Source organism: Mus caroli, unplaced genomic scaffold, assembly GCF_978045245.1.
Source record: "Mus caroli unplaced genomic scaffold, Mus_caroli_1 scaffold_18, whole genome shotgun sequence".
Taxonomy (NCBI): Eukaryota; Metazoa; Chordata; class Mammalia; order Rodentia; family Muridae; genus Mus; species Mus caroli.
In genome coordinates, this window is record NW_028227273.1 from 56,845,930 (window position 1) to 56,861,112 (window position 15,183).

General features: G+C 47.0%; 2 pseudogenes across 1 annotated transcript; both read left to right on the top strand.

Moving 5' to 3' along the window:
* Positions 1 to 552: 552 nt before the first annotated feature.
* LOC110312229 (HLA class I histocompatibility antigen, alpha chain G-like) lies at positions 553 to 4,293 on the top strand (annotated as a pseudogene).
* A 6,917-nt stretch (positions 4,294 to 11,210) lies between these two features.
* Positions 11,211 to 14,969, top strand: LOC110312228 (H-2 class I histocompatibility antigen, Q10 alpha chain-like; annotated as a pseudogene). Its single transcript, XR_015045953.1, has 7 exons — positions 11,211 to 11,295; positions 11,488 to 11,760; positions 12,049 to 12,296; positions 12,877 to 13,160; positions 13,283 to 13,393; positions 13,941 to 14,113; positions 14,845 to 14,969. The product of XR_015045953.1 is annotated as an H-2 class I histocompatibility antigen, Q10 alpha chain-like (transcript).
* The last annotated feature ends 214 nt before the right edge of the window (positions 14,970 to 15,183 follow it).

Consider the following 15,183-nt stretch of genomic DNA (forward strand, 5'->3'; position numbering starts at 1 on the left):
GGAAAGCTGGTCATTTGAAAACATGCAAAGGAAATGGAAGGAATAATAATACCCCAAATGAAATAATGTACTTACTACGATCCTGAAGTATCCACCACCCAGCCCTCCCCCCAAATCCAGTTCCTTGTAGATTCACTGCTGAGTCTGTTTGCTTTCCTGATTTATAATTCAAAGGGTTCATCTTTTCTTTTCTCCTTTCTACAGCTGCTCACCCTCCCCTACTGATGACCTTTAGCCCCTGCTAAGTTTATGGTTTGCTAGTGTTGTTGTCTTCCCTCCCGGCCATCCCGAACTAATGAGGTGAACCTGGAGCGTCCTTCTGAGTCTGGCTTTGTTATTGGCTTTTCTTTTCTTTTTAATCAAGAACACTCTTAGAATCCACAAATGGGAAACCCCTTTTCCCCAGTAATGTTTGGACACCCACATGTTCACTTCTGTTGTGTGTGGGGATTTTGTAGAACCACTAAGAGTCATGATCTGCCCCCACACACCCACAACGCTATAAAACTTCATAGACAGGGATCTTGCTCTTCAAGTTCTCCAAACACGAGGATGGGGTCCGTGGTGCTGCACACCCTCTTTCCATTGCTGGCGACCGCCCTGGTCCCAACTCAGCCAGCGCGGGTGAGTGCAGGGTGGAAAGTGAAGCCACTTCTGTGGGGAGGAGGGAGGAGGCCGGGCAGCAATAGCTCGGTGGGGGAAGCTAAGTCTTGGCGGCTGTCTCCCAACTAGACACCCTAACCCACCCACTACCTCCCCCTCCTACCCCCTCCACTCCCTCCTACCCCCTCCTACACACCCCCCACCCCCGCTTCCCCCGCCTAGAGTTGGGCAGCCCCTGCCAGGCTCTCTTCTCCAATCCGCGTGCTTCCGGAGCCCTGTGTGCTAGTTCTCCTCCCAGCGGGTCCGCTTGTCCCCAGGTCCACCTGGGTTGACCCCGCACCACCCCTAGGCTCACACTCCCTGCGGTATTTCACCACCACCTTGTACGATCCTAACCTCGGTTCACCGAGGCTACATAGACAACATACAGATTATGAGCTTCAGCAACGACTTGGAGAGTCAGTGGGTGGAGCCGTGGGTGCCATTTATAGCTCAGCTCAGGAACCTGAGCATTGGGAGGAGCTGATGCGCCTCGCCAGGAGGATCTTAATTAGTACTCGGCCAAATCGAACTGTGGACCCTGTTCGGCTACCATAGCCAGAGAGAGAATGGTGAGTGACCCTATACAGAAGGCTACTCTATAGTCTCCGCATATTCTTATGAAATATATACCTAGGGCTGGTGAAATCTTCAAGTTCCTGCCATCCTGGAGAAGCCTGCAGAAATTTACTGTGGTTTCATTTCAGTTTGAAGTAGGCTTTGACCAATCACCAGCAGGCTGTGTGCAATGAGTGGGGCTAACCTAGGACATAGTGTTGACCACTTTGGCTTCAACAGAGTCTCACACTGTCCAGTGACTAATCGGCTGTGACATAGGGCCAGAGCATCACCTCCTCCGTGGGTATAAGCACATCACTTATGAAGGCCAGGATTACATCTCTCTGACCGAGGACCTGCGCTCCTGGGTTGCAGTGGATACGGAGGAGTCTCAGATCACTAGGTGCAAGCGAGAGGCATCTGGTTTTGCTATATCATGCACATCTTTCTTGGAGGCATCTGGTTTTGCTATATCATGCACATCTTTCTTGGAGGGAAGGTGCGTTCAAGTGGCTTCTCAAATACCTGGATAAAGGGGAGGAAATGCTGCAGCATGCAGGTTTCAGGGGTAGCTTCTATTGGCCCTTGAGCAGACTTTATGGCAGGACCAATTCCTAAGCCACCTATTGTGAAATACTGTCCCCCAGGCTCCACACAAGGCTGTTACTGTTTCAAAATCAGAAAAGCGGTGATTACCCTTACTGGGGATTCTAGCCATTCACACCCTCCTATGTTCCCCAATCACAAGGAATCCTACTAGCCACATCTGGACTACAGAAATACTAGTGTATATAGGAGCTAGAAGGTTAATTGATGGCATGGGTGTAGTGGCTGATGCCTTTAATCCCATCATTGAAGAGGCAGAGGCAGGCAGATGAGTGAGTTGGAGGCCAGCTTTGTCTACATAGTGAACTTCTGGATAGCCAGTATGGTAATGGTGTGTGTGTGTGTGTGTGTGTGTTTATTAATTGATTGGATTCATTGGTGGCACACTCCAGTGATCTAGCTTTTGTGAGTTGTCATTCATGCTGAAGTGGGCTTTTCAGTGTTGTGTTTATGAGTATTAAGTAACGCCTCACTCATGTCTGTAAGTAACCTTCAATACATTTATGGGATTGCCAAACTAGTGTTGGATGGTAAGGATGGGCTTTGATGGAATCATTCATTTGGTCTGTTGTTGGAGTCCTGTCTGGGGTGAATAGATATCTATCATATCTCTCCAGAGAAAGTAATAAAATACTCTACACCCAAGTGGGGACACAGCAGGACCAAAATGGGCTTGGGAGGATCAGGTTCATGGTTACTGGGATATAAGATGTGAAATTGAAGCCAAACTATCCATGGGAGAAATTACTGATGTGTGTCTGCTTTCTCCATGCGGTGTGGAATGGCAGCGGAGGGTTGCAATGCCCTTGGTGTGAATGATAGGACTCACATCTGGGACTGCTCCATCTGAAGGTGTATCGATACCTTGACATGGCATGTGATCTATCACAACAGCAACAGCAATTTCTAAAATAATACTTGTGGGGCAGGATCCTAAGCAGACAGTGACAGCAGTTGTGTGTTGTTTGCTGTGGGTAGTTGAGACTTGCAACTGGGGCTTAGCCATCTTCCCAGGGCTCTCGAGGCTGTGGGACATAGAAGCAGATGGGGTCTGAGTGATGTAGAAGTAGAGAAATTGAGTGCTGTCACTGCTCATTCCTCTATAAAAGAAAGGTTGCACAGTCTGAGGCAATACAAAGGGATCATTGGGCCAGCAAGATGTCTCAATGTTTGGTGCTTACCATAAAGCCTAACAACTTGAGTTTGGAACCCTGAGCACACATGGTAGAAGGAGAGAACAAGTTGTCTTTTGACCTCCAGATAAATGCTGCACATGTATAGGTGTACACACACATATTGGTCTGCAGCAGAGGAAGCCTCCCTGATTTCCAGATCCCACAGGAGCCACCTTCTTCCAAGGACTGTATTAGTTGCTTCTCTCATTGCCGTGACAATGTACCTGAAAAGAAGCATCTTCAGGGAGGAAGAACGTATTGTGGTTCTCCAACCATCAGTTAACAATTCACAGGGGAGCACACAGGGGTGGGAGTAGCTTAGGGACAGAGCCTGGAACCTTGCTCACCTCTGGACAGATGAGGAAGTAGAGGACAACTGGAAACAGTCTATAACTCTCAAGGCCCACCTCCTAGTAACCACTCCCTTCATCTACCGCATCCTAAATATTCCACTAGAATCATCAGCATCACCAGACACAAAGCATCAAACACCTGAGCCACAAGGAACATTTTACATTCAAAGCACAATAGTGGACTCCATCTTTTCGTGGATGAAGGGGTACCAGCTCTGAAAAGAGTGAGTGCCAGTCCTGTTTTGATCTCAGTCCCCGTTCCTGCCAATGTTCACAGATCAGGAATAGATCCAAGGAATAGATATTTCTTCATCCTAAGTCCAGGTTGTGTAAGAGCTGCTGTTTAAATTTTCAACCCAACTATGGGGATGATCACATGACTAATGCTCACATAGTCCACAGGAGAGAACAGAAGGTTGTTACCCTCTGACTCTTTTCCTCAGACTCCCCCAAAACAAATGTGGCCCATCATCCTACACTTGAAGGTGATGTCACCCTGAGGTGCTGGGCCCTGGACTTCTACCCTACTGTCATCATCCTGACCTGGCAGAGGGGTGAGAAGGACCTGACTCAGGACATGGACCTTGTGGAGACCAGGCCTGCAGAGGACGAAGCCTTCCAGAAGTGGGCAGCTGTGGTGGTGCCTTCAGGAGAAGAGCATAAATACCCATGCCATGTGCAACCCGAGGGGCTGCCCGAACCTCTCATCCTGAAATGGGATAAAGGTGGTGTGTGTAGGTACAGAGTCTGTCCTTGGGAAAGCAGGAACCCTTCTGCAGACCTTGAGTATGTCCCTTAGTTCTATCCTTCTCTCCCCTCTCTCTTCCAGAGCTATCTTTCTCTCCCACCACACCCATCACAGGGATCACTGCTGGTCTGGTTCTCCTTCCAGTTTTGGTCACTGGAGGTGCGCTGCCATTGTGGTGAGGAAGGAAAGTGCAGATAAGGATGGTGTTTGAGATTTGGGTTTTCCTGAGAAATTTCAAGCCCTGGATACAAATGTGCCAATTTTCTGTTTTGTTACTATAAAGTGTATCCATTAGTGTGTCTTAGCCACTTAGGGGCCTTTTTTAAAAACCAACTGTGTAAGGAACACCTGGAAATAGAGGAGGGGGTGGTGCTTCACACTGAGGATTCTGCTAACATGGACACAAATCTGAGGCAGGGTCTCCAGGAAGAGGGAATGGGCCTCTGGGAGGGCACTCCATCTTTTTCCTATGCAAATCCTTCTTCATGTTATTTGACCCTGTTCCAGGTCTGTCTGCAACCATACCCCTGGAATATTGCCTGAGGTCTAGGACTAAGAGTTTCCTCTGGAACTAAATCGTTCTGCATCCTGTTCTCTGCCTTTATCCTCCCAGAGATGGAGAAGGATGTTAACTTTATTATTTTTATCATTTTATTTCCACCCCTTAACCTCAAGTCCCAGTACTGAAAGTCTCGAAAGGAAACAGAGACCTAGTCCCTCCCTGGTTCTGTTAAACAACCCAGCAGCTGGGCACAGCCTGAGTCCTTGGCTCCACTGTGGCAGGAGTCCTGTATCTTGCATAGGATCTGGTGGTGTTTGGCTTTTGTATTCTGTCCCTGGATATGAAGACTCAAGCTTGGAGTTTTGGATTTTTCTAAGATTAAAAAAAAAAAAAATCTGTGAGACTCTAATGTCCCATATAAATTTTTGTGTGTTTAAAAGGTAATAATTTAGATACCATTATTTGTGTCTATAAGTTGGAAATCAGTCTAGGGAATTTTCAGATAGCAAGAGACTTTTATCCTGTAAATTGCTAACTTTGTCTTGTACTTGAGGTGATACTCAGTGGGAGAGAAAATAACTCAGGGCTGATGACAGGTCCAGGTCCGTATGTCCTTACATTCTCAGGGCAAAATACTTTATTCTCACTTGGGACTGTTCCTTGTTGTGAGTACTGCTCGGCCAACTGGCGTCAGTGGCCTCAAACTTTGTTCCAGAATTCTCATACCTCTTCTCAAGACTCTTGCTGTCTTAGACTGTGAAGCAGGGAGGCCATGTACTACCTTCTCACCCTTTTTGGTAGGTTCTCACACTGTATTCAGGATGGGCTGGCACTCACTATGTAGCTGTGATAGCTAATCTTCATTGTCAGTGTGTCAGTTTGCAATTCTGGAAATGTTTATGATGTTTCCAGAGATTAACTGAGGAAAGGAGAGCCTGCTTGAATGTGATGACACCAACCTATCACTCGGGAGTGGGAGGGGGGGCCAGGCTGAACACAAGGGAGGAAGAGGAGGAAGCCAGATGAGGGGCAGCATCCCCACACTTTGCTCCTGATGCACGGAGATGTGAGTCCACCATGCTTTCCTTCCAGGATGGGATGTACCTTCTTAAATCAAAAACCAAAACAAACCCTTCTTGACTTAAGTTGCTTCTTTCAGATTTTTTGTTTTGTTTTGTTGGTTTTATATATTAGTGAGAGAAATGAGTGATATAATGCCTACTCCCATAAATCTTTCTGCATTCACCTGAGTGCTGGTATTGCAGGTGTAGGGGATACAACCAGCTTCCAGAATGACTGTGGTCATTCTGTGGTCCTCGTCTATGTTCTTGTAGATGTGTGGTTAGCCCAAGCTTATTATACAGAATCTCAGCTCAGATACTGAATCTTGTTGAGATGTCCAGGGGACTCCTGTATGCAGGAAAGTTGAGGCTTTCTGTGCATTTTCATTACTTTTGCTTTATTCTTTTCTCATACAAAACATCCCAACCCTCTCTCCCCTCTTCCCTGTATCCCTCATCAAACACCACTATAAAACATGCCTTTAATCCCAGTTCTTGGAGGCAGGTCTCTGTAAATATGAGGCTAACCTGGTCTACAAAGCAAAGATGAGGGTTAGGGTTAGGATGGCCAGGCCAGCTAAGGATACATGGTGAGATCCTATCTCAAAAATCAGAGAAAAATGTGTGTGTGTGTGTGTGTGTGTGTGTGTGTGTGTGTGTGTGTATGTATGTATGTATGAGAGAGGGGGAGAGCTAACCTAGGCTGTTACCAGAGAGTTATGGTCAGAACCTGTGCCTAACAAGCCACGGTCAGCTGTCTATCTAACAAGGTACCTAAAAGATCCAAATACCAGGAAGCAGGAGGAAGAAAGGAGATTTATTCAATATGGCCACATTGATAAGAAGGGCAAAGAGGTCTAGCGGCTCCCAAGTCTACCTTCAGAGTCCTCACATGAGAACAATGTTTAAATCGAAGACCAGAGACATGCAGAGTTAGGCTGTGACACAATTGTGTGACCAAGGTGTGATCTCACCAAGGCTTCATCATCAATCCACCATTGTCTGGTGTGTTGTCTCACATCCCAAGTTGGCCCAATACATCATTAGAAGTATATGAAATTTCTTTTCTGGAGACGAGTTCCTCCTCTGGCTTGCACCAGGTTTCAGTGTCTGTCTCTCAGGGTGAGATTCCTAGGATGACTGCAAATCCTGGAGGTGCCTTAATTCATAGCCACATGTTCAAAAGGAAGGACACATTGACGTTAGACTATCCTCGTCCCTGCTAGACTGGTCATATCCCAAAGTTCACATTTGAAACCTAATCCTGGATGTGATGGTATTTGAGGTTAAAGACTTTGGAAATGATGAGAACAGGATGGTGGAGCTTTATGAATGGAATTGGTCCTCTCACAGCAGAGAGCCCAGGGGGCTCTTGTCTCCCATGTCTGACATGCTCAGAACTTAGCAAAGACACACTGTCCATGCATCAGTAAGTGAGCACTCACCAGGTACTGAGTTAGCCATCACCTTGACTATGAGAAATAAACTTGTGTTCGGTGTGAGCTAACCAGTCCCTGGTATTTTGCTGTAGCAGTACAAACAAATATGCTTTGTTCACATGGGACATGCTACAGATTGCTGTCAAACGTTTATTTCCCACGGTTCAGATTCCCCTTTGATACGTTCGATGAGATTCAGACCTGGTGGCAAATGTCTTGTAAGACCAGCACCCAGGAGGCTAAGGTATGAAGATTGAAAGTTCTTTCTTTGGGACAAATATCCCACAGCCCCCATCCTATCCAGTTTGGATCCCACCTACCTGGTGTACAGTATCTACCTGGATCTCCTTCATCTTAGCCTCATCATCCCTCAGCTCCACGGCCATACTAGCTGTCCTGTTGGTAGGACATCTTGGGTTCCCCCTTTGTGTTTTGTTTTGTTTTGTTTTGTTTTATCCCCATTGGCATCAAACTCTCACTATGTATGTAGTTGAAGATGATCCTTATCTTTCTGCCTCCACCTCTCATAGGTGTCTGCCAATGATACAGGACGAATTGGGGTATTTGTGGGTGGAGGTTAGGTTCACTAATAAAGTAATTTAAGGATAGACTCAAAAAGAATCTCAAGATCATTTTCAGGACAAGCAGGCTGTAAAGAAGCTTTTGGGAAGAGGAAAATGGAGGAGAGAAGGAGAAAGGGCCATTATAAACTGGCATGGGGGTAAGACGTGTAGCAGACAAGCAGCCACGTGACAAGGAAGAAGGCTTTAAAGAAAGAGTAGCGGAGCTGAAAGCGTTGGAGAGAAGACCCCGAGTGTTAAGGAAATCATGCTTAGAAAAGAGACAGAAGAAAAGGGAAAGGACTAACAGGAAAGTGGGCAGATTTATAGACCTCCCTGACTGTGGCCAGCAGCTACTGCACTGGGGCCAGGAATTCTGGGAGAACAACGATGGTATCTCATTAGAGCACTAATTATTCTGCCTCTTTCTTTTGTGTGGATTAAGGTGAGCATGCCTTCCTAGGTGTGTCCCTAGGTCAAGTAAATAAATGATCCTGCCCTACTGGAACTGGAGGTCTCTATCCAGCCCAGAGATTCTGTTCTCTTGCCAGTTTTTCCGGCCCTAATACTTAGTCATATCATCCTTGTATAAAGATGGATTGAAGGAGAACTTTTGATAAAGGACAAAGACATGCCATTTCCAGCTCCTGTGAGGGTAGAGCTGCAAACCTGCCAACCACTTTGATAAGAAAAAGACCTTCTGGGAGAGCTGCTTTCTCTAGAGACTGTAGAAGTATATAAAGTCTAAAATATAAAGTAGAATAATAGTCCCTTTGTAGGGACGGCTTGGAACTCACAGAGATCAGCCTGCCTCTGCCTCTACCTCCCTTAACTTACATTTAAATATTTTTATGTGTATGTGTGCACGCACACACATGCCAAGGCATGAGTGTGGAGGTCAGAAGACAACTTTCCGGAGTCAGTTTTTTCCTTCCATCGTGTGGGTCTGAGGGGAATCTAACTCAGTTTGTCAGATTTAGCAGCAAGCACCTTTACCTTCTGAGCCATCTCACTGACCCCTAAACTGAATTATTTTGATAGAGAGTACATGGCTTGAGGAAGTTAAAAGTGAGATGCCTATGGTAAGACCACCCCTGTATCCATCAGGCCCTCATCACGCCCTTTCAGTTTCTGGATTCTCATCAGCAAGTCTTAGAGAAATTTCTAATTTTTGTTTTGGAAGTCGATGTCATTATTGTAATAGCATAAGGGTGTAAGAAAGCAGTGTCAGGGCATGGCAGCATGTGCCTTAGATATCCCATTGAAAGGGAAATTTTCTGTGTCTGGTGAGGGGCGGTATTGGGTTCTGAAGAGAAAGCCTCATTCCTTTCCTAGACAGCACCCATGGGTTAAGTAACCCTAGCCCTAGGGAAGCAGAAGCAGGTTGATCTTTGCTTGACCAGATGGATCAAGGTCAGCCTGGTCTCCGGGTCGACCACCACTACATAGTGAAACCCTGTTTCAAAAAAAAAAAAAATGCTACTGAAAAGGTCAGCTCAGGAACTTTGGAAGGTCATGGAACACTTGCTCCTCAGGAAGGGAGAGGCACAGTCAGGAACCAACCTTTGGGTGGGGACACATACCCCCCATCCCTCCCAGGACCATTGCTCACCTTCAGACAAGGGAAGTCCTTGTCACCTCATTCCCTAAAGTCCAATCAGTTTAAAGGGTGCACTGTTCCACCAATCATATTGTGCTTAGTTGCTGATGCTCCATGCTGCCCCTGGAAACTGTATAAAAACTCACCAAACGGGTGCTGGGGGTCGCCATCTCTCCTTTGGGTCTAGGATGACCCCAGTGCACTGGAACAATAAATTCCTCTTGCTTTTTGCATCGATCCTGGCTCAGGGGGTTCCCAGTAAGCTTAGGCTCCCCAGAGCCTTACACTACAATCTGACTGTTGTTCAGGCTTTGATAGCTGCAGCCTCCCTCCTACTCTCATACATAACACAGAGACACTGTTTATAAATGCCTGGCCAATAGACTTTTAGGTACCAGGATTTCTCATGTGAGGAAGTGAGTTTCTATCAAAGTGGGTATTGGCAACCACACATCCTGCTCTACCCCATGCCCTTTCCTGCCTTTTGCCTGGGATTCAGAGCCTGGCTGCTGACTTGTGCTGTGTAGCCATCTCAGTTCTCAGCTATAAAATGGGACCTGTGCTTCTGTGCCAGGGACCAGTGCCACACTCTGGTTCTCTCTCCAGAGGCCCCAGCCAGGCTGGCTGTCTCTGGTGCTGGGGCCTGAACTCCTCTCAGAAGCCCACCATGTTAACGTCTTACTATTCTCTGTCTGTCTATGGCATTAGTAACTCTTCTAATAAACTCCTTAACCCCAGCAATCTCCATCCATCTCGAATCCATGTCCTGGGTGTTTCAGAGAAAGTATTTCATTTCCATACCCTCAGACCAACCTCAAGCTTCCTACTTTTTTTTTTTTTTTGAGACAGGGTTTCTCTGTGTAGCCCTGGCTGCCCTGGAACTCACTCTGTAGACCAGGCTGGCCTAGAACTCAGAAATCTGCCTGCCCCTGCCTCCCAAGTGCTGGGATTAAGGGCGTGCGCCACCACCGCCCCATTTTTTTCTTCATAGAAACCTGACTGGATTAAAAACCCTCTGGAGAGAATGATGTCTTACAGGAAGTATAATCCAGTGTGGGATTCACACATGAGGTGTGCTTGTCACTGACCATGGACGCATGGATGCTGCCTAGAAAAGGAACGATGCTTTCTCTTCAGAACCGAACACTGCCTCTCACCAGACACAGAAAATTCCCCTTTCAATGGGATGTCTAATTGCATTTCACCACCTCTCACCCAAATCTTTTAAATTAGGGAAGATGAAAAGTGGACCCACACATCAAATCCACTAATTAGATACATAGTGAAGTGCCACGATTCTTTTTTTTTTTTTTTTTGTAAGACTTATTTATTTTATGTATATGAGTACACCATTGCTCTCTTCAAACACACCAGAAGGGGGCATCAGATCTCAGTACAGATTGTTGTGGGCCATCATGTTGTTGCTGAGATTTGAACTCAGGACCTCTGGAAGAGCAGTCAGTGCTCTTAACCACTGAGCCATCTCTCCAACCCTGTCAGTTTTTAACACAGTAAATGTCATTAGATATAACCTACATAAAAAAAAAAAAAGAGGTCCTTGTTGTGTAAACACAAACAAGAGATCCTGGATTCCAACACTGAGAATCTCATAGGACAAAGGTCCTTAACAGGACTCAGAGAGAGCGGATGTGTCAAAGAGCACCAAGTACAGGAGGAAGTGGGTTTTCATAAGTCCCCAGTCTGAGGTTTTTGTCTTCAAGGTGACTGTGGTGGGGAAGCCATAGGTTGGGAAGTCCCTTGTCCCTTCTGAATTCTCTCTGGGTAGCTTACAAACTGTGTCAGTTGTGCTGTCCTTCCATCTGGACCCGTGTGCTCACTCCCAGTGCGTGTAGGAATTTTGGAGAACTACTCACAGCCACAGTGTTTCTTCCCACAACCCACAGTGGTAGAAACTCCACAGAGAGGAACAAAGTCTCAGTCCCCCCAGATTTTCCACACATCAAGGATGGGGCCTACAGTGCCCTGTGCCACCCTCCTGCTGCTCTCAGCATTCCTGGCTCCGATCCAGACCAAGAGCCAGGGCTTTGCTGGTTAGTGTGGGTCTGGAGGGAAACAGCTCCGGACAGCACTCAGGAAGCTGCTCCTTCTCATCGCCCAGCAATACTCTCCAGTTCCCTTCTCCATCCTATGTTCGGAGTCCGGTGCCCTGAACCCCTTTTGACCCAAGGACCCACCAGAGATTCCCAGGATGAGGTCGGGGTCTCACCGCGCTCTGTCTGCAGGTTCACATTCCTTGCGGTATTTGGTAACCACGACCGTGTTTCGACCCGGTCTTCGAGATTCCCTTGTCTTCATTGTTGGCTACGTGAACTACATGCAGTTTATGCGCTTTGACAGTGATGGAGCTACTCAGAGGATCCAGGCGCTAGGGCCCTGGGTGAAGCAGATGGGGCCTGCGTATTTGGAGATGGAAAGAAGGAAAGTGGAGAGCTATTCACACAGGGCCCGAGAAAACCTGCGATTCGCAGTTCAGGTCTACAACCAGAGCGATAACTGTGAGTGACCCCTTCACATCTCCACGGAGCAATCCAAGTCGCCCAGGGTTCCAGACCCTAGGTTTGGCCAGGGGGTGGGGAGTTTGCAGAGACCGGGAACCCAAGAGAATAGTGGAGCGAGGGCTGGTTTCCAGTGTAGGTGAAAATTCCATGGGTGGGCGGGGCTGACTTTGCGGGACTGCCTGAGCCTCTCACCCTGAGATGAGGGTAAGGAGAAGTTTGAGCACAGAACCTTTGCAGCAGTTTCTCACACCTTCCAGTGTTTAATCGGTTGCGACATGGGGCCAGACCGACGCCTCCTCCGTGGGCACCATAGACATGCTTTTGATGGCCCCTATTATATCAGCCTGAACTCGGACCAGAAAACATGGACTGTGGCACACAGTACGGCTCAGATCACCCAGCGACAGTGGGAGGCAGAAGGTTGTAGCAGAGGCCTTCAGCCACTTCTTGAAAGTCTCTTGTGTTTAGTGGCTACTGGGGCACTTGGAGATAGGGAAGGGGACTGTACAGCGCTCAGGTATCAGGGCCTGAAAGTAACTCCTTTATCTGCACTGAGGAGGGAGCATACTTCCACGGGGCAAGGAAAATGGGACAGCTGAAATACTACCACTCTCTTGCTTCCAGAGTTGGAAGAGAACTCCTGGTTTTCCTGACCCAGCACCAGAGAGTGACTGTCCTGGGGCTCACCCTTCTTTCAGGACAGTTCAGAGTCTCTCAAGAGAATAAGATAGAAGATTCCTGAAATAACCAATAGCCACTTCCTTCAACCTGCAGCCCGTTGTGAACTATGGCCTCCCATAAGCTAGGTTCTCTGCTCACACCCAATATTTTTGGAGGTCTGACTTAAGTGGTGCTGAGTCTCTATGCCCTCCACCCAGACACCCTCTTTTCATGGTTGAAAACTTGGGAGTTTTCTTCTTCGAATTGCCTTACTATAAAATTAGACTTTTCCAAGGAACGGAGTATACTGATGCCTGGTGTAGACTACTTGTTTGGGGTTTGCATCCCTTCTCATCTTGATTCTCCTGTTCATTGCCAGGACAGGGGCACAAATACTGCTTAAATCCCCAAAACAATGCACAATGCTTAAATTTACCAAACTTTTTTTTTCAGACCCCCACCCCCAAAGGTACTTGTGACCCATCACCCCAGACATGAAGGTGAAGTCACTCTGAGGTGCTGGGCCCTGGACTTCTACCCTGCTGACATCATGCTGACCTGGCAGAGGGATGAGGAGGACCTGACCCAGGACATGGACCTTGTGGAGACCAGGCCTGCAGGGGATAGAAACTTCCAGAAGTGGGCAGCTCTGGTGGTACCTTCTGGGAGGAGCAGAAATAAATATACATGCTGTGTGGAGCTTGAGGGACTGCCTGAGCCTCTCACCCTGAGATGGGGTAAGGAGAAGTTTGAGCACAGAGCCTGTTATTAAGGAGAGACTCCTGAGTAAAGTCTGTGCTAGGAGCTGGGGATTAGATCCCTTGAACTCTTCCCTCTCTTTCCCTTTCTTTCTTCCTAGAACCACCACCTCCTTGGCCTGTGGTTGGAATAACTGTTGGTGTAGTTCTCCTTGGGGTTATCATCATTGGAGCACTGATTGCCATTGTGATGACGAGGAAGAAGAGAGCAGGTAGGGAAGGGATTGTGTCTGAGGGTTTACATAGATTTGAAGCCCTACATGGAAATGTGTTCATTGCTCATTTTATTACATTGAGACTCATCTATATATAAGTGCTTACCCAACCCAGGACTCTGTATAGCACCTTTTGTTGTTGTTGTTGCTGTTGTTATTTTTGAGACAGAATCTCTATAACCCTTGGCTGTCCTGGAGCTGACTATGTAGACTAGGCTGCTTTCAAACTCTGAGATCCACCTGCCTTTGCCTCCTGAATACTGGGATTAAAGGTGTGTCCCACCATGACTGGCTGCACTAGCCCTCTTGTACAGTCCAGGGACCTGGGGAGGGGTGTTCCTCAAGGACATCACCATCCTGCATCCTTACCAGTCATTCTCTTGCCCTATGTGGCAAGATAACTTTCCCAGGAATCTGCTTTCATCTTGTATTTCTACCTTGTACCATTCTGTCCCAGCTCTTGAGTCTCTTTACACACTAGGAAATCACCTAGAGTATAGAAAGGAACCAGAGAGCTTTGTCACTTTCCCAAACATTTCTACAGCTGGATACCACATGAGTTCTCAGCTCCACCAGCTGAATGACCACATGCCGGACCTTGACCCAGCTGGAACTTGACCCAGCTCATAGTGATAAGAAAAAGCTGGAGCTGCAGAGAATGGATTTGGGAAGGGTGACATTGACACAGATTCCATGGAAGACGTCCCAGCCATAAAGGTCAGTGCCAGGGTGTCAGTAAGGTGATCCCTGTGTCCCATGGATCCTGTGTGAGCTTGTCAGTTCTGTTCGGGCTTTCTCCTGTTCTCCCTTAGATACCAGCACTCCAATATCATATATTGAATTCCTTTATTTTTTAAATGATAAGAATTTGGATTCTTGGGGGCTGGAGAGAGATGGCTCAGTGGTTAAGAGCATTGACTATTCTTCTGAAGGTCCTAAGTTCATATCCCGGTGGCTCACAACCATCCATAACATCCATAACAAGATCTGACGTCCTTTTCTGGAGTGTCTGAAGACAACTACAGTGTACTTACATATAATAAACAAATAAATCTTTATAAAAAAAAAGAATTTGGATTCTATTATTTGTACCTCAAGGTAAGAAATCAGCTTGGGGACCTTTCAGATAGCAGCCAGTTAGAGACGCTCTTTACGTAATTGCTACCCCTCATGGGAGAGAAGATGGTGTATCTGTCAACATGGCAACTCCCTCCCTTTTCATTTACAGCTATCCTCCCACCTCTACCCCCAAATCCCACTGCTGCTGCCAAAATGTAATGCCCATATAAAACCCATTTCTATCACACACTGTTCTCACCACTAACATCAATGGTCTCAAATCTTGTCCCAAAATACCAAAGACTCTTTCCAGATCTCCCATTTAAACTATTTGGGATGTAGCCCAGGACTCATTCTGCCTTTTTCTGTTTGTTTGTTTGTTTGTTAAGAGCATCCCAGGCTGGCTTGGAACTCACTATGTAGCTGAAATGATGAACCTTCATCAACTTGACTGGATTTAGAATCTCCTGGGAGATGCAATTCTGGTCACATCCGTAAGAGTGTTTCCAGAGATTAATTGAGGATGGAAGGCCCACCCCAAATGTGTGTGACATCGTCCCTTCCATTGGGGCCCAAGGATAAAAGAACAAGAGAAAGCCAGATAAGATGATCTCTACTCTCTGCCTCCTGATCTACTGAAGTCTGAAGGATCCCAGGCACGGGTTCCTGCTGCCATGTGCTCCAGCATGCCTTGTGCTGAGATGGACTGTACCCTCTTAAATCACAAC